General features: G+C 35.4%; 1 long non-coding RNA gene and 1 pseudogene across 1 annotated transcript; one reads left to right on the top strand and one right to left on the bottom strand.

Annotated features, from left to right (window-relative positions):
* Positions 1-8,880: 8,880 nt before the first annotated feature.
* LOC146166524 (uncharacterized) lies at positions 8,881-11,129 on the bottom strand. The gene is made up of 4 exons (XR_014498688.1): positions 10,718-11,129; positions 10,384-10,446; positions 9,712-9,822; positions 8,881-9,496 (listed from the first exon to the last, which is right to left on the bottom strand). It is a non-coding gene; the product is annotated as an uncharacterized LOC146166524 (long non-coding RNA).
* Positions 11,130-11,464: 335 nt separating this feature from the next.
* LOC146166523 (uncharacterized) lies at positions 11,465-12,551 on the top strand (annotated as a pseudogene).
* Positions 12,552-19,929: the final 7,378 nt, after the last annotated feature.

Below are 19,929 nucleotides of genomic sequence, written 5' to 3'. Positions count from 1 at the left end.
GAGTATTCGATGCTGCTTTTTAAATGCTCTTATTCTTACTATTGTTTGAAATGGTTTGGCGAATTTTGCTTTAATAAATTCTCATTTATTCTTGACGAAATTGTTGCTTTCCTAACCCAACACATACAAACCACCGAGATTTAAATTAATACTCAACTGGCTTCCACTGATTAGAATCACACTTACCAGCACTGTAAACAACTTTAAACAAAAGCTACTCAGCATAACGCATTCTTCAGTGTCCTATAGTGCTTCATTTATTTTGATGTACAAGATTAAAACTGTGGCCTAGCTGTCGTTAGTTTTATTCTGTCAGGTCGACGATAAATATAATGTAATCTAAATATACAGGTGACATAAATACCAAAGCAACACTTTGACCTCACTTTGTTTAACTATATGCCACTGCAAGCATTACAGAAGTGCATTCTAAACGAACAACTTTCATTTGCCTAAGCCCCGAACGCATGGTTTATATACGCATGGTTGGTTTTGTGTAACGCATGTCTAGTTTTACTTAACGGATGACTGGTTTTTATGTAACGGATGGCTGGGTTTATTTACCAGCTAGGATTGGAGTGGAAACTTTGATGTTGGAAAAATTTTATACTATCTCTACGGTTAGTAGTCATTTCTAGTTTGCCGTTTGCAAATATATTTATTTATTTTTTGGTGGTTTCAATGTGACTTGGCCCTACAGTTCAAAAGCTATATTCATATTTTAATACAAATGGAATATAAAGTACAAGTAGTGTTGTTTGATGTATATCAATTGGTGCTAATGGGGCTAGTTTTTGAACAGAACAACTAAATTCTGGTCAAATTGATAATGTTACTAAGGCTGCCGTGTGAAAGGAAAAAAGTTGACCTAGATTAACTCTTCAATATCAAATGCTTAATTTTAATAAATATGCCAAACTTAAAGGTGTGTAGAAGCCATTTTGTCATATTGTGTTTACACAGAGAATTTTTGTTTTTAATCGATGTGTCGTAACGGAAAATTTTCAGTAAAAATCTATGGCCTAAATTCTTTGTAACCATATTCTAATGTTTACGTTACTCCTTGCAGCCAATGTGCAAACGATAAGCGGAAAGTTTTCGGTAAAATTCCGTTACGTAGATTTCTTGCAACCACATAATATTTGCAGCGAATTTGCAAACAATTCAAATTGCTGACACCAATTTTTATGCGTCAAGGTATTTACATCCGTTTTTTTGTATATGTTTCAAAACACCGCGGTCTGAACATTAGCCGGTTTCCCCGGTTGTGTGATTTTTAAACTGTTGACATTTTAACTGGAGGCAGAGGCTGTTTCGCAATCGCATTTTGACGTAAAATTTGTATGTTTCGCGTCAGAAATAAGTGTGAAAAAGGTTTAAACCACGCCTTGTTATCACGTGATATTTTGTTAAGTATTATAAGAATTAATGACGTAAATCTTTCTTTATCGCAGAAATTTTCTTAACTGATTCTCGTCTATAAATAGCGTGTTCAATCAATATAAACCAGAAAAAGAGATAGAGGCTTTTACAGCTTTGACTGAAGACAGCAAAAATTAACTGTTCATGTATCTGAACTAAAGGAAAGAATTGGACCTGAATGGCCTCACGAAGACAGGCCATCTCAAATCTTGTAGGAGTGTGGTCGATTCATCTTGGCAATTATATAAATGAAGACTCATTTAATCCGGACCCATACCCCCACAAATTGATGCCCGCGTGTGACGAACGAACCACCTGCAAACTACTTTCCCAAGAAGACTGAAGAAACGAAGCTCAAAGAAAAAAATATGTGCCTTAATCTGTATGGACCACCTACAAACGGCCGCCTAAAAACTGTCATGTTTGGAACTTGCAAGAAGCCAGCTTTAGAAGAAATTAATCTCATCGAAAGATACGTGAAGAGACGCTCCATAGCGTCAGCAAAGCATTTGCTTGGAATTCGAAACACGAAATACAAACAAGCGTTGCCGATAAAGACATCACCACTGTTTGGAATCATGGAAAACGAAACGGAATTATGGATTTCACAATAACTGATTCTGCCTAGTTTATCAGGTGAAAATCTATTATACTTTTAATATATATGTATATAATTATTAAAATACCGACCGAAAGGTCTGTAAAGTGTTTATGCGACATTTTTTTGAGCCATTCAAATGTGTCCAAATTTTGCCCGCGTCAAAGCACGCGTAGCGGAAATACTTCGTAAAAGCATAGTAATGTCATTCACAAGCGAAAAATATGCTTCAACTCGTGTAAGTCTATAAACACGACTTTAGGGATAAAACCCTGCTCGCGTTCGTAATGTGTTAAATGTTTTATGTAAATATTTTCAATGCATCGCTTGCCTTCGTGCTTTTCAAATGCAACCCCAATTAAATAGGCGTAAATCAAACAATTTCCGTAACGGCACTCTACGTGGAAACTGAACTCGTTTCCAACCGCATTTTCCCTTCCTAAAACAAACAGCGTTTCTATAAACGGATCCGCAGCTACTTATAAAACGCAAGCCAGTCAAAATGACTAATTTTAAGTGTACACTTCTATACGTCTAATATATTATATCTCATGAACCATTTTGTGAAACTCACTCGCAAAAGCTTACTATTTTAACAAGGATTGCCAGTACGCGTTAAGACACTTGACCCTACGTAAAAAGTAGCTTGTTCATCTGTAAACTTACGCCCAAGGCGTGCCTGGCTTACAAGGCTTAGTTGCCACTCGATCGCTTTTGAATATGTTGGTAAGCTAGCAACCGACAAAACCCATTAGCGGTGTTTCCGTAAGTTATCGCTTTTCAACGCCGGTACTTAATCCCTCCAAGCGAAATGTAAAGCAAAAATTCTACGTTTCCAGATAAATTTCACTTATCTTTTCAAAAGAATACATAGCATACGCATTAGTTCTCAGCGAGTGCTATAAATGTATTCCGCAAGTTACCAATGATATTCGGTAACGTCAAATATCCTATAGCTTGCTAGGTCACTAGTTTTCATCGCTAACGTGTTGTTGCTACGTTGACCCTAAATATATCATGGTGGTTAATTCTACCATTTCCACGATAAGAAAATCCCCTTATCCGACCAAGACCTATATGCGGTCGCAATTACTAAATAGCTGGATAGAATTTCCAACAACGCCTGTCCTATTTCACAAACCCTAGAGTTGCCACGCCAAAATGAAGTTATGATAAACTTCGACTAGCCAGTCGAATGACGATAACCAATTTCAATGAAAATGCACGTTGCTCGCGAAATGCCCCACAAATGTTCACTTGTTGCAAAATTGTTATAACTATAATCATTGTATGTATCGCTGTTGAAGCGAAGAAATGTAAAAATGTTACCATTATGTATAAGTTACTCTATGTATCGCGTATAATGTAAATTAAATAACCATGTAATCGCTATAAAGTATATGTCATTGTATGAATCGCAAAGAATATAAATTTAAATGAATATATTGCAATAATTAATTGTCTCAAACTTTAAGTGTAACCTGTCGCGCCTATATATATATAAGTATAAAAAAAATATGTGTGTCTATAACCAAAATGTTAATAACTTAAGTTTGAAGTGTTGCAATCAAAATGTTCAAGACATACGAACACACATCTGCCGAAAAATATTTCGCATTTTTCAGAATACAAAAGCACGTTGGACAGCGAAAGGTCACAGCACAGCGCAGCGCACAATGAATGGCTTTCCGGTGACGTCAAAATTACAACGCACCAAACAGGGAGTTTCCCCTGCTGCCGCACAGATCGCCTGAAAAGCTCAATCCACAGCAATGCAATGGTGTGTCAAGCACACAACAATTTCGAGCAACTCAGCGAACGCTGACATCAAAGTCCTCGGTTGCTAATTCAGGCACCAAAGAGAAAACTTTCTCGAGGAATCAGGAATCTGACTAAAACAATTGCGCAAATGCGTTATGTGATCGAACAATTTTCGCGTCCACGTGTCCACACACATTTCACAAACAAATAACCAGCTTTTAATATGCAAGCTGTTCCAAAATCTAGCGTGGGAATATTTGTAGAAGCCATTTTGTCATATTGTGTTTACACAGAGAATTTTTGTTTTTAATCGATGTGTCGTAACGGAAAATTTTCAGTAAAAATCTATGGCCTAAATTCTTTGTAACCATATTCTAATGTTTACGTTACTCCTTGCAGCCAATGTGCAAACGATAAGCGGAAAGTTTTCGGTAAAATTCCGTTACGTAGATTTCTTGCAACCACATAATATTTGCAGCGAATTTGCAAACAATTCAAATTGCTGACACCAATTTTTATGCGTCAAGGTATTTACATCCGTTTTTTTGTATATGTTTCAAAACACCGCGGTCTGAACATTAGCCGGTTTCCCCGGTTGTGTGATTTTTAAACTGTTGACATTTTAACTGGAGGCAGAGGCTGTTTCGCAATCGTATTTTGACGTAAAATTTGTATGTTTCGCGTCAGAAATAAGTGTGAAAAAGGTTTAAACCACGCCTTGTTATCACGTGATATTTTGTTAAGTATTATAAGAATTAATGACGTAAATCTTTCTTTATCGCAGAAATTTTCTTAACTGATTCTCGTCTATAAATAGCGTGTTCAATCAATATAAACCAGAAAAAGAGATAGAGGCTTTTACAGCTTTGACTGAAGACAGCAAAAATTGACTGTTCATGTATCTGAACTAAAGGAAAGAATTGGACCTGAATGGCCTCACGAAGACAGGCCATCTCAAATCTTGTAGGAGTGTGGTCGATTCATCTTGGCAATTATATAAATGAAGACTCATTTAATCCGGACCCATACCCCCACAGGTGTTTGGTGTATTGCTAGAACATAAAATTGTAATGAGTTTTTTTTTGCACATCAATACAAATAGCTCCACATTCCATAAATCAACCATCTCATACCAAAAAAAAAAAACCTTGCAATCTTAAGACAGGGGTGTACAACGTCTTAAAATATAGCGATTTATAAAATATATAAGTAGTTCCTTTACTTAACAAGATTGCTTAAATTTTAAAATCCGAAAAGTAAAGCTCAATACATACGGATGGCACAGGGATAATTGCAAACCCTTTATTTAAGTAAAATTAATAAAGGATCATTGGGTAAAAATTATCCCGTTGCTATATTGATGTTAGAAATTGAATATATCCTTATTAGGCCTAAGTGGTCCTTTCTTTAAGAAGAAACACGCTGCGGAGGTTATTGACATCCCGTAAGTCTGTTCGCTTTTTACCGGCATACTGTAAACCAGTGGTTCCCAAATGTTTTGACTCACGGCACACTAAAAATATCTTAAATATTTCGCGGAACACTTTTAACAGAACAACAATAGAGTCATTTTACATTCGCCCTTGCCACACGACAAACTATTTGCAAATGTCTCAACATGATTCTTTGTAATGGCTATAGTGCGCTTTAAGTCTAAGTGTATGCCAATTTGTATATTACAAACAACTTATTTTCCGAAATAACAAAAAGTTTCGCGGCACACTTAGTAGTCTCTCGAGGCACACCAGTGTGCCGCGGCACACAGTTGGGAATAACTGCTGTAAACAATACTGTAGTCTAAAGCATACTGTTATCTGAAGCATAAACAAAAATCTATGGACGGCTAAATTACTACTCTTAACCTACAACTTACAGCTTGCTAAATAAGCCACTGAGCGTCATGTATACAATTATACTAAATGGCTTAAACCTCTTACAGGGTTAATGATGGTGCATCCTTATTTAAAATTGTGTTGATATACAAGGCCAATATTGTAGCTGTTGTTAGTTAATATGGAGCTGCCACATAAACACTAAATTTTTATGTATATTATATAATCATAACCACATCTGCAGTTTCCAAGCAAACGTATACAGCTGTCATTTTTCTAACTAATAAATCGTAATTTTAAGAAACAATGTTGAACGCTTTTACCGCGATAAGCTAAACAAAATGCCACTGCCTGCTTTGCAGAAATGCAACTATAAACATCGCACAGCTTTTCTGAAACTGATGATTTCCGTTTACGCAAGCCCGAAACGCATGGCTGATTTAATGTAACGCATGGCTAGTTTTAAGTTAGGCATGGATAGTTACATGTACAAATAGATTAAGCGTAGTTTATTTTTGGTTTGAAACGGACAAATCAAATATACTTTAAAATTAATCATGGTTGATGTCGTTTGGCAGTTTTTAAAGACAGTCGCTAGATGCTAAAGCGCTGCGTGTTTTCTTTTTTTATTTATAAAGATAAATGCATTGAATGCTTAAATTTATCTTACACAATATATAAACTCTATACATCAAACAACAATCACAGCAAATTAACTCATTTAAGCGACAAACTCATATACGTTTTCAACTTTTTGCATTTATTGCTTATAAGATGACATCTTAATATATAACCGATTACCTAGTTTATAGCATTATCAAACATGTCCACATTAGAGCATCATGTTGTCTTGTTAGGCAAACCGAAACCAGTATCAAAGTTCACTGAAAGAACGCAATGTATTTCGTATATTATCCAGGTACAAATGATATATATACATTTACAGAGGTTGGCAAACTGTGGCTCACAGGCCACATGCGGCTATTTGATGTTAATTTTTTAAAACGCATAATATATTTTTTTTGGAGCATAATGGTTGGAGGTTGTAGTAAGACGTAATAAGAATATCATATCTATGTTGAAAATGAATAAAGAGTTATTCTGTATGGGCTTTGATATTCTTATTGCATAATATATTATTTTTTACATTGGTATAAGACAGTAGTGTCGTTTAATATTCCTTGCAAGATGCTGTTTCAAAGAACCAAAGTAATATTGGGCCGTTACAACTTACAAAGACAAATATTCGGCCGTTAAAACTTACAGTAGCCTTAAAGAACGCAGTCTTTCAAAACCATAACATTTATCATTTTTTTACCATTCTGTTGTAGAGCTTATTTTGCGTGGTTGCATAAATATAAATCTTAATAAATTTCATGCGGCTGTTTAAATTCACGAAATTAAGCATATATGTTACGAGAAATGACGTAATAAAAAACTAATGTTTTAAACACAGCGCTGTTTATTTATTTTGTGACAGATTTAAATCTAGGGGTGATACACAAAGCAAAAAACGCGCTAAATTTGCCAAGAAATTTTCTTTCAAGAGTTGCTGATGAAACAACTGGTAAATTTACATGAAAAAGCGATTTTTAGAAAGTTATTAGAACGAGGCAAAAGTGTACTTCAATTTTAGGTTTTGTGGTTATTCATTTGCTTATCTGTATTGGATTGTTCTAAGCACTATAAGGTTTGTTGTTGTTACGAAGCATTCATTTGATGTGAGTCTTTTGATGTTTTCGAAGAGGTCCCAGCTGGGAAAAGTATTTTTCGCAATCTTTACATTTGAAAGGCTTTTCTCCAGTGTGAATTCTTTCATGAACTTTAAGGGTAGCTGCCCTAGCAAAACACTTGACACAAACTTTACATTTGTAAGGTTTTTCTCCGGTGTGTATTTTGTTATGAGTTTTGAGGCTAGACAAATGAGTGAAACGCTTTCCACAATGTTTGCACTTATATGGTCTTTCCCCAGTGTGAATTCGTTCGTGTACTTGCAAGTTTTGAGCTACTTTGAAACATTTAGCGCAATAAGCACATTTAAAAGGCTTTTCTCCAGTATGAGTTCTCACATGATCTTCAAGTTCGCTATTTCTCCCAAACAGTTTCCCACAAACCTCACATTTGTGTTTCTTGAAGTGTAATCTGGACAAATGTGCATTGAGCTTAAAGCGCTTTTCGAACAACTTTTCGCAAATGTTGCAACGGAACTCAAAGCTGTTGCTTGCAATTTCGTTCTTTTTTGTTGGATTGTCCTTACTTATTTGCTTCTCAGAAGTTTTCTTTAGATCCGAATCACTTTGTTCTTTATAATCAGACTCTTCACTTACAGGTTCATGTTCTTGTGATGACCCAGAATCATCAGAAAATCCATCATCGCTCTGTTTTGTCAGTTCCGTCGTAGAAAATTCAATTTGATTGTTTGACATGTTTTAATTTTCGTTCTGAAAAGTAACAAGTATAGCTCACTAATAATACTAGGCACTGCACAGCCACAACCTCTGGCCAATGCTCTTTAATATTATATAGATAATTTTGCTTATCTTAACTAACTTAAATTTCTTTTTTTCTCTTAAGCGCACATCTGTGACCAGACTGTTATTGTTTTGTTGCGCAATTAACATAAAAAAACGTTTATCGAACCCGAACCTTTCAATAGGAACTAAACTTTCCAAACTCGCGCAAAATGCTTGGTTTATAATGAACTTGTAAAAAACAACGAAACAACACCATTAAATTGATTAAATTGAGAAAAACAGCGGCCTCTTAACCAAAACATACGTCAAATATCGCAAAAGTTTGCAACTTGTACGTTATTCGATACCGATATAAAAAAGATATTTTAGTAATGATAATTAATAAATTACAAAGCCATAAAGGTTAAGAAGATCGACAGCATCACGATTAAAACGTTTCGATATGAGCTTGTATCATCTCCAGTTAATGCGACTGAGAAGTAGTAATTCAAGCATCTACTGTGGTTAGGTAATATGTAGCTGCCATACACTGTTAGCAAAATTGGGTATTCAATACCCAAAATCATTGGGTACTTTTTTGTCAAACAGGGTACGCTCGTGGGGATTCCCAATAAATATTTTTGGGTAATTAATACCCAAAATACCTTGGGTACCACTGATATCTACCTAATCTAAATTATTGGGTATCACATTATTTTACCTAAATTACATGGGTGTAACATAAGCCTGTACCTAATTTAATTTCCTGGGTACGCTCGTGGGGATTCCCAATAAATATTTTTGGGTATCGCATTGTTCCACCCAAATGGTATTCTTAGGTAATATTAGGTTGTACACACTTTACTTTTCTGGGTACGCTCGTGGGGATTCCCAATAAATATTTTTTGGTATCGCTTTGTTTCACCCAAATGCTATATTGGGTAATTTTAGTTCGTGCCATACATAATATTCAAGGTATACATTTGTCGAGAAATTCAACATTGTTGGGTAGAAAAAGAATTCACCCAAATAATTTTGCGTTCACCACAATTTCTAAGAAGCAAATAAGAAAGTGTATTAGAAAGAACACTGTTGTAACAAATGGAACTTGACAAATAAAAATACAAAAGAAAAAACAACATAAGGAAAAATACTTTAAAATTACAATGAAAATAGCATTATTTTGCAAACAATAATTATAATCAACGTATCACTAACATTTAAGAACGTTTCACCAAAAAGACTATAAAAAATGAAGGGCTAAACGTACATGTGGGGACATCACTCATATTAAACACACAATGGTATATACAGAAGTGGGGTTAGATTTTTACAACAGTAGTTTTTTTTCTGCACTGACAAACACTGCTATGAATGGTTATTTAGGAGTCCTGGACAGCCCTTGTAACATGATATGTGGTTGTCTTTTTCTACAAAAACAAATATGTCCTTCACTTAATGCAAACTAAGTTTTGCGATCCTTCTCAAAAGCCATCAGACAAATATATTCCACTAATCTAAACATATATGAATTATAAAATAAGTAATGTTAACAGTATCAATTTTAGGCAACATTAGTCTTTATTGTTTGGAGTTATTTTATTGTATATTATCACTTAACAGGAGCTATAAACATATTTCTTACCAGAAGAATAGTTCTTTGTTTTTCAATGGCGTTTGGTTAATTTCCTTCACCTGACCAGATACGGTCCATTGTTAAGCATAGTGGACACTGCTGATAATAATCCTTGCTTGTCTGTAAAAAAACACATGAAGTTAAAAAGAAATTATAGTGCCGTAGTCTGTATGTGCCTATACTTTAAAATAATATCACTTACTACATGCATATTTGTGTTTTTATACTTAAAATTAGGAATGTCTAATACAAAAAATTTAGGCAAAATGTAACGGGATCTGATCCAATACCAAATTACGTCATTACTATATTAAAATGAGCAAAACAAATTTATAAGTGCATTTACAGGAAAGACTCTTTAGTGATTTTTAATGTAAAATTTTCTCAGAAATTTAACTTCAAATTAGAAAACACTACAGTGGATCGAAAAACATGGCAAAGTGCATAAATTAATATGATGAGAAGTACCGATACTAATGGAATTTGGTTTATCAGTAACCTATAGTTCCAATGAGTGCAATTTAGTTAATGTTACAAAACTATTTAGGTAAACAAAATTGCCTCATGTAAAGAATTTTACTATATAAAGCACACTTGTACAAATAAAGGTAATATCTAAAAACAACATTGACAATTATTACCATATAAAATAGCAAAATATTGCAAATATTAATTTTGCACCTCTAATGGCTTTTTGTAACTCTTATCCACTGAGACAACTTCATTTTTTGCAGTTTGGGATTGCTGAAAGATAAAAATAAAAACTAAAATAAATGATTTAACAAAGGAGAAATTGTCTTTTTATTTGGATAAGGGTGGGTCAAATAGTATTATATTAATTATTTATTAACATTGCTTAACCTACAAGTTTTTGGTGTGAACTTGACTGGGTCCAACAATAATATCACCAAAAAAGGTAAAGTAGTAAATATCAGTGGGGTATATGTTCTTGTTTCTTTTTCAACAAAAGTGTTGACATATAAATTAAATAAAAAACAGTAATGTTTTAACTTACCATAAATGGCTTGACCTAGACATATCCACCTTCCTTTTCTTTTTTATCCTAATCTTTTTAAAGTTGAGAACAAGATAACTGCAACTGGCTGATGTTTATCACACTTCTCACATACACATAACTTATGTGGTTCGCAAACTAACTTTTAGACGCGCGCTTGGCGAAACAAAGGCGTTTTTAGACGCGCGCTTGGCGAAAGAATGCCTCTCGCTTAACGGAGTGTGACGTCTCGCGCCGCCTTTCAAAATTTAAAATCGACGCACCAATTTGCCGTTATTTAAATATTTGTAGGCCTACACCTAATAAGCGTTATAACAAACTGGAGTATTTAATGTATGTTAGGCTCTAAGCTGCTGAACTAACTCATAACGGTATGCCTAATAGATTAATAAGTGAAATAGGACGTTATGGTCCGCCGATTTTTCATCTTAAAACAGTCGCATTAATCACTGTCATAACTAGTTATATTTCTAACATAACCACTATCTGTAGTGTTTTATAATGTGCCGGTTACCATTTCGTGTCGTCTGTTACATGAACTGTTGTGTACATAAGGATTCTACCTAGCGTGTGCTGAAGTTGTGCTGCGTAATTGACAGCAGCGTAATAAATCCGTTTGAATCCCTAAAAGCGTGAGTGAGACGCTACATTTGGCGACGAGGATCTGTTTTTCATTCATTTAATCAACATTTGGGTTGATTGTGGAACTTTCTGAAGGTAATGGAAGGGAATCCTGCCCTCGTGGGAATGTCAAACAGTGATGTTGGTGCACTGAAACCGTTCGATGTTCAAGACGATGCACATGGTTTGTCTCAACGCTGGAAGCGTTGGAAACGAGCTTTCAATCTATTCTTGGTGGGAAAGGGAATCACGAGTAGCGCTCAGAAAAAGGCACTGTTGCTACATACTGCAGGTATGAATGTGCAGGAAATTTACTATACATTAGTAAACGAGGAAGATGACAATAAGACCTATGATGAAACTTTAACTGTTTTAAATGAGTATTTTATGCCAAAGTGCAACATACCTTTTGAAAGACACTTGTTTCGTCAATTGCATCAAACAAATGACGAATCAGTTGATCAGTTTGTATGTCGACTAAGGCAAAGTGCAGCTACTTGTAATTTTGGAAATGAGACAGATGACCAAATTCGTGATCAAGTAATTGATAAATGTCACTCAAATGCACTACGTAGAAAGTTTCTGGAGAGAGATACACTTACCCTTAAAGATGTGTTGTCAATGTCCAAAGCATTTGAAGCTGTGAATTCTCAAGCAAAAGTGATGGAGGAAAGCCAGACAGTCAACTACATTGAAAAGCCTGGAAAACGTCAGGTTGCTTCAACATCAAGAAAAGAAGTAAAAACCTGTTTTGCTTGTGGTCAAAAGGGACATTTTAAGAAAGATATGATATGTCCAGCTAGAAAAAAAGCTTGTGCTAAATGTGGTAGAGTTGGACACTTTAAATCAAAGTGTTGGTCCAATGGTTTCCAGCCATCAAAATATAATGGTGAAGAGGGACATCGTCTTTTTGAAAGGCGTTCCAATAATAACACTGTACAAAATGGAATAGAGAAAGAAGATGGTGATGGATTTGTTTTTGGTCTAAAACCTCTAACAGAGTTTTATACAGTGACACTGGTAATTGGTGGTGTTACCTTGCCAAATATTTTGATTGATTCAGGGGCGTCAGCAAATATTGTTGACAAGGATACATGGGAATGGCTAAAGAAGCAGAAAATTAAAGCAGAAACCAGAAAGTCTACCAAGACGTTGTATGCATATGGCAGTAAAGGGCCTCTTGCTACCTTAGGAACTTTTACAGCCCAGGTGAAATCTAAAGACAGTCTTCAAGAGTGCAAGGTAGATTTTATTGTCACAGAAAAAAAAGGTCACACCTTGCTTGGAAAGCATACTGCAGAAGTGTTAGGATTACTACACTTGGGGCCAAGTTGTGTGAACTCTGTGTATGATGATGTTTTGTCCAGATTTCCAAAACTGTTTTCTGGAATTGGTTTGTTGAAGGAATACAAGTTGAAGTTGCACATCAATGATAAAGTTAAACCTGTGGCACAGCCTGTGAGAAGAATTCCATTTCAGCTGAGAGAAAAAGTGGAATTAAAATTAGAAGAGCTGTTAATGGGGGGGATAATCGAGGAAGCACCTGAAGGGCCTACTGGTTGGATTTCTCCATTGGTGGTAATTCCTAAACCTGATGGTGACATTAGAGTGTGTGTGGATATGCGACAGGCTAATACAGCTATTGTAAGGGAAAGACACCCAATACCCACAGTGGAAGAGTTGCTGTATGAACTTAATGGAAGTACTGTTTTCAGTAAATTGGACTTGAAGTGGGGATTTCATCAAATTTTACTTGATGAACACAGTAGGCATATCACCACATTTATCACACACAAGGGATTGTACAGGTACACTAGACTAATGTTTGGTCTAAACTCTGCCCCAGAGAAATATCAGAAGATTATATGGGATATCTTGAAGGGATGTCAAGGAACTGCAAACATTGCAGATGATGTTATTATACATGGGCGTACAAGAAAAGAGCATGATCAGAGGTTGTATGCTGTGTTGGATAAAATGTCTCGTTGTGGTTTGACACTGAATGCTAAAAAGTGCAAATTTCGTATGGCTAAACTTACTTTTTTTGGTCATGATTTAAGCAAGCAAGGGATTAATCCAAGTGAAGAGAAAATAGCAGCAATCAAGAATGCTGAACCTCCCAAAACTGCCAGTGAAGCAAGATCATTTATGGGTTTGGTGCAATATTCTGCACGATTTATCCCGAATTTGTCTTCAATTGCAAGACCCATTTTGGATTTAACAAAGAAAAGTGTCAAGTTTACATGGGGCAAGGCCCAGGACATTGCATTTGTAAGACTAAAGGATTTAATTGCCAAAGCAGACACCCTTGCCTATTTTCGCAATGACTGCACAACAAGAGTAATTGCAGATGCTTCTCCATATGGATTGGGTGCAGTTTTGACTCAGTGGCAATGTGGTCAATGGAGGGTTATATCTTATGCATCAAGGAGTCTTACTGATGTGGAAAGAAGATACAGCCAAACAGAACGAGAGGCATTGGCTTTAGTTTGGGCTTGTGAGCGGTTTAATTTGTATTTGTTCGGAAAAAAGTTTGAATTAGAGACTGACCATAAACCACTTCAGTTTATTTACTCAAAGTCACCAAAGCTTCCAGCACGTATTGAACGTTGGGTGCTAAGACTGCAAGGGTATGATTTTAAAGTTGTGTACAGACCAGGCAAAAGTAATATTGCCGATGCGTTGTCCAGGCTTAATTTAGCATGCTGTATTGACAACAGTGTTTCTGAAGACTTTATTGGTCAAGTGGTGGAATACAGTACACCTGTTGCTATGTCATCAAAAGACGTGGAAAGAGAATCCGAAAGAGATGAAGAACTAAGAGTGGTAAGACATTGTGTAAAAACAGGTGATTGGTCAAAATGTGTTAATCCAAGCTATCTACATGTGAAAAATGAACTTAGTATATATGGAAACCTGATACTTAGAGGCACTAGACTTGTAATTCCTGGTAGTTTGCGTCAAGCTGTGCTGAAACTTGCTCATGAGGGACACCAGGGTATTGTAAAAACAAAGAACAGGCTTCGTTGTAAAGTTTGGTGGCCAAAGATGGATAGAGATGCAGAAACCCTGTGTAAGAAATGTCATGGATGCCAAGTAACTAGTGAGTACAGCAGACCAGAACCAATTGCAAGAGTCCTACCTCCAAGTCAACCATGGCAGGATTGTGCAGCTGATATACTGGGACCTTTACCAAGTGGAGACAACATATTGGTTGTTGTGGATTATTATAGCAGGTTCTATGAAGTGGTAATTATGAGGTCAATTACAAGTTCCTGTGTAATACAAGCGCTAAGCAAAATGTTTGCACGATTCGGTATGCCTTACTCACTTCGGACTGATAATGGCCCACAGTTCATTTCTAAGGAATTTGAAGATTTTCTAAAAGAAAATGGTGTTGAACATGTCCATACAACTCCACTTTGGTCTCAGGCTAATGGAGAAGTGGAGAGGCAAAACAGAACTTTAATGAAGGCAATCCGTGTGGCTCATTCGGAACACAAAGATTGGAAGGCTGAGATGGACAAATTTTTAATGGCGTACAGATCAACACCACAGTCATCAACTGGAGCTTCTCCATATTATTTAATGTTTGGTCGTGAAATGCGAACAAAGCTTCCGGAGCTTTGTCAAGAACCAAGGGTGAACGAAGAGGAGTTTCATGACAGGGACTGGAGCAACAAGCTAAAAGGAAAACTATACACTGACGAGAAAAGAAGAGCAATTTCCTCTGGAATAAAAGTTGGTGATCAAGTTTTGGTGAAGCAGCCCAAAACCAACAAGCTTTCTACCAATTTTGATCCGGAACCTAAAATAGTTGTCGGCGAAGAAAGTGGCCAAGTTACAATTCAGAGTGAGGAGGGTGTGGAAATGAAAAGAAATTCATCATTTCTGCGAAAGTATGTCAATGACGAAAGTGAATCAGAGGATGTTCCCCATGTACCACCATTGGTCGACGTGGAAGGCTCTTCCCCGAATTCTGATAGGCCAGATGGAACACGAAGTTGCTCTGGGCGACAAATTGTAACGCCAGTGCGGTTTCGTGATTTTGTGTAATATTGTCATGTACTTGAGTTTAATTTCTTTGTCGTGATGTTTAAAGTAAAAGGGGAGGGATGTAGTGTTTTATAATGTGCCGGTTACCATTTCGTGTCGTCTGTTACATGAACTGTTGTGTACATAAGGATTCTACCTAGCGTGTGCTGAAGTTGTGCTGCGTAATTGACAGCAGCGTAATAAATCCGTTTGAATCCCTAAAAGCGTGAGTGAGACGCTACACTATCGAACAAGTTTTGTGTTGATCATTACGATGAACAATAAAATGTATGATCCATTAATTTGTTTTTTACACCCGGTGCTAAACTTTACCCAAGTTTGTTTTGGGTTAAATCTATGAATACCCAAAGTTCCCAAACCCAATTATGTGAACATTCCTTACCCAACATTCTACCGATATTATTTGGGTACATGTTGACTATACCCAATTTATTTATTTTGGGTACAAATCTCGGCTCTGAATTTGGGTATAAAATCCTACTACCCAATAATATATTTTTCTTTAATTGGGTAGCATGTTTTTTTACCCAAGAAAAAATCAAAATTATATTGAGTAATTCTACTTGGGTTGTTTTTTAGGGTACCCAAATTATTTTGCCGTTTTTCGGGGTAAACTCATGCACTACCCAAACTGAATGAAGTAACCATTATTTTTTTCCTCGCCCTTGATGTATAGTATCCCCATTTGGTTCATTTGAGGAATTTGTTTGTCCAAAATTTAGGTTGGAATCCTTGAAACAGTCTGCTTGTGTGTATTTAATTTTTAGGAAGTCGTAAGTACCCAATTTGTTAATTAGGTATTTGTTAGCTTTACCCAATTCACAAATTTTTGTGTATTTAAGTTCACTTGATTTTGCAAATAAACTAAACAAAACGTTTTAAGAATTACTTTTAAGTCTTGTTTATGCAAAGCTGAAACCACTGCTTTTAGGAAGTCAAGAGTACCCAATTTGTTAATTAGGTATTTGTTAACTTCACCCAATTCACCGATTTTTGTGCATTTAAGTTGACTTGATTGTGTAAATAAACTAAACAGAACGTTTAAAGAATTACTTTGGAGTCTTGTTTTATGCAACGCTGAAATCACTGTGTTCGGAAAGTCAAGAGTACCCAATTTGTAAATTAGGTATCTGTTGCCTTTACCCAATTCACCGATTATGGGTACATGCGTTTTGGGTATTAAAGCTCAGACATAATTTTTTTGGGTGGTACGATTACCCAATTCTGATAAAAGGAATTGGGTACTTGCAATTAGTACCCAATTTTCCTGTTTTGGGTAGAAACGTACCATGAATATTTGGGTATGAAATCTTATTACCCAAAAAAATATTTTTCTTCAATTGGGTAGCATGTTTTTTTACCCAACAAAAAAAGGAAATTTCTTATGAAATTCACGCTACCCAATTCTACTTGGGTAGGTTTTAAGGGTACCCAATTTTTTTGGCCCTGTTTCGGGGTAAAATGTTGCACTACCCAAAACTTTCTGCATGAAGTACCCAATATTATTAACAGTGTACGCACACTAACATAATAATATATTGATTTATATAATTATAACCATATCTGCAGTTTCCAAGCAAACGTATAAAGGCTGTCATTTTTTTAATTAATGAAACGTAATTTTAAGAAGCAATTATGAACGCTTTTACCGGGATAAGCTAAACTAAATGCCACCGCATACTTTACAGAAATGCAACTATACACATCGCACAGCTTTTTTGAAACTGATGACTTCCGTTTACGCAAGCCCGAAACGCATGGCTGATTAAATAGAACGCATGGCTAGTTATAAGTTAGGCATGGATAGTTACATATAAAAATAGGTTTAGCGTATAATTTATTTTTGGTTTAAAGCGAACAAATCAAACAAACTTATAAATTAATCATTGGGTCATTTGGAAGCTTTTAAAGACGTTTATTTTTTCTTAAAGGTGGCTGCTCGATTTTAATGAATGGACTTAACAAAATACAAGGTTGCTTCGTTTAACTGGTACATTATAAGAACTCATAACGTATCAGAACATATGTTGACGTATGTACGGGTAAGGCCGCTAAAACGGTTGTCCTAACCTTCTTGAACTCTAGAAAGGGTTATTTAACACAGTTGATATTGCTCGTTTAGTATATATTCACAAATCTTAGAAACCACGATAAAATAACACGGTTATTAAAGCCGGTAGTCTATGAGCCTTAAAAAGTACAATGCTTCGAAAAACGCCGATAATGCACGGTTCGGTTTGGTCACGCGTCAGTAGACAACAGTCATGTGCATAGTGACGTCAAATAAAGCAATGTAGAGTTATGATGTTTAATAGAGGCTTCAAACAAACATTTCAAATAAAAATTACAGAGCAAGGCAACAGATATAAAGGTACATAGAGTTACACAGTACAAAGCCTGTCCATCGATACTATTAACAACTGTTTAAAAGTAAAATAATGGCAAACTAAGGACGTATAGGTGAGGCTGGTGAACGGTATGTATCTCGTTTTACTTTAGCAAGCCTAACTAAACGCACTTGTTAACTGCTTTTTAAAATTTTGCTCTATAATCTAAATTTAAATACCAAAAGGCATGTTGTTATTGAAACAAAAGTTTGACGACATTCATTAAATATTTTACAGCGAATATAAAAACGAAAAAGGCGTTGAAGGTTTGATCAGCAACCAAAAAAGACAGTTTTTATCGCTAGTCGCAACCGCATGACGCAAAGATAAACTTTTATCTTGCAAAATTGTAAGAAGGGGTCGCAAGTAATAGTTTACAACTTTTCAATTGTTAAGCTTTTCCGACATAAATATTTTGTGTCGGTCTATTTTCATTATGCCCGACGTACGCCAGTTTATATACTTTATTTAAAACTTTAGGTTTTAGTAACTGAGACATTTGTACTCACGTGTGTTATTTTATTGCGAAACTTCCACAAACCTCAGATGCGTGATTAGTTTGGTATCACCTTTTTACATGCGCCTTTAACATGTAGCATACACAACAAGGAGGTATAATTTGTATATTAATTTTGTATATGTTTACGCAACAGGATTGCTTATCTTAGACAATTTGAAAAGTAAAATTCACGACATTGTTTGACAGGAAGTATACATTTAACATTTGGGAATAATTACGAACGCTTTATTTAAACATAGCGGCGAGAAAACGAGCTGGATTAAATAAAGATACACAACAAAGCAACGTTATAGATTCGATAGGTAAAAATATAGAAACATGTTACTTTCTCGATTTTAGAAATTAAGTATCTTTTTTAAGTGGTCTTCGGCGGGCCTTAAGTATAGTATAGACCAGTGTTTGTCAACTATTTTTTTAACTCTTTTCAAGTAAATATTAACTTAACTTATTAAAAAGTTTTCTGAAGTTTGAATGATATGTTGCGTAGATCCAATCCCAGTAATCCAATCAAGTGAAATACAGCTGTGGAGACCAATATTATGTTACTGCCCATAGGTTGAGAAACACTGGTATAAGCATGCTTCGATATATGTTCGAAGCTCGCGAAATATTCACATTTCTAATGGCAGATAAAATTTCAATTATTTACAATCATTATTTTGTTTAACATTCTGTGAAGTTTTGGTTCGCAATGTGTTTAGTATAGAACTAAAAAGTTTTAGGCATATTTTTGTAGGCTAAATGGACAAAACAACGCCAAACATTGTAGGGAGAGGGTATGGGAATGGGACCATTAATTTAGTTAACACCATTGCGACGACAAAAAGAATAAGATTGAATAAATATTCTAAAACTTAAAGCCACTGCTTTAACGATATCAATAACTCAAAATGTATAGATGTATTGTACAGTTGGCAAAAAATATAGAATTAAACTTTATCAATTTTGGAAATGTAATGCAGTCTTATGAACTGGTCATTCATTTTATTTTTGCTGAATTGGCATAAAGTACAGCATATAAAGTTGCAAATATATTTCAATTATTGACAACCATTGTGGTTCATTTTCTGTAAACATATAACTTGCAACTTCTATGTTTAATATATTACACAAAACGTTCACACGTATATGTTTTTGTGAGATTTAAAACTAATCACAAGTTTTGGTTTTGAAGGATTTATCTTTAGAGTGCCTTCTTTTATGTTTATTGAAACTGGATGTCTGGCTAAAACATTTTCCGCATTGTCTGCATTCGTAAGGTTTTTCTCCAGTGTGAATTCTTTCATGATCTTTAAGATGTCCTGCCCGTAGAAAACATTTTCCACAAACTTTGCATTTGTAAGGTTTTTCTCCAGTGTGTATTTTATTATGTTGGTTGAGATATGACGGTCGTGTGAAACATTTTCCACAATCTTTGCACTCATATGGTCGTTCACCAGTATGAATTCGGTCGTGTAATATTAAGGTTTTAGCATGGCTGAAACATTTTTCGCAATAAGGGCATTTAAAAGATTTGTTTTTAGTGTGAATTTTTTCATGAGCTTTAAGATTCCCGGTCCGGGAAAAACATTTGCCACAAACTTTGCACCCATACGGCCTTTCGCCAGTGTGGATTCTTTCGTGAGCTT

The sequence above is a fragment of the Ascidiella aspersa genome, chromosome 1, assembly GCF_963924565.1.
Source record: "Ascidiella aspersa chromosome 1, kaAscAspe10.2, whole genome shotgun sequence".
Lineage (NCBI taxonomy): Eukaryota > Metazoa > Chordata > Ascidiacea > Phlebobranchia > Ascidiidae > Ascidiella > Ascidiella aspersa.
Note: the sequence above shows the minus strand (reverse complement) of the source record. Positions and strands in the feature narration are given on the sequence as shown.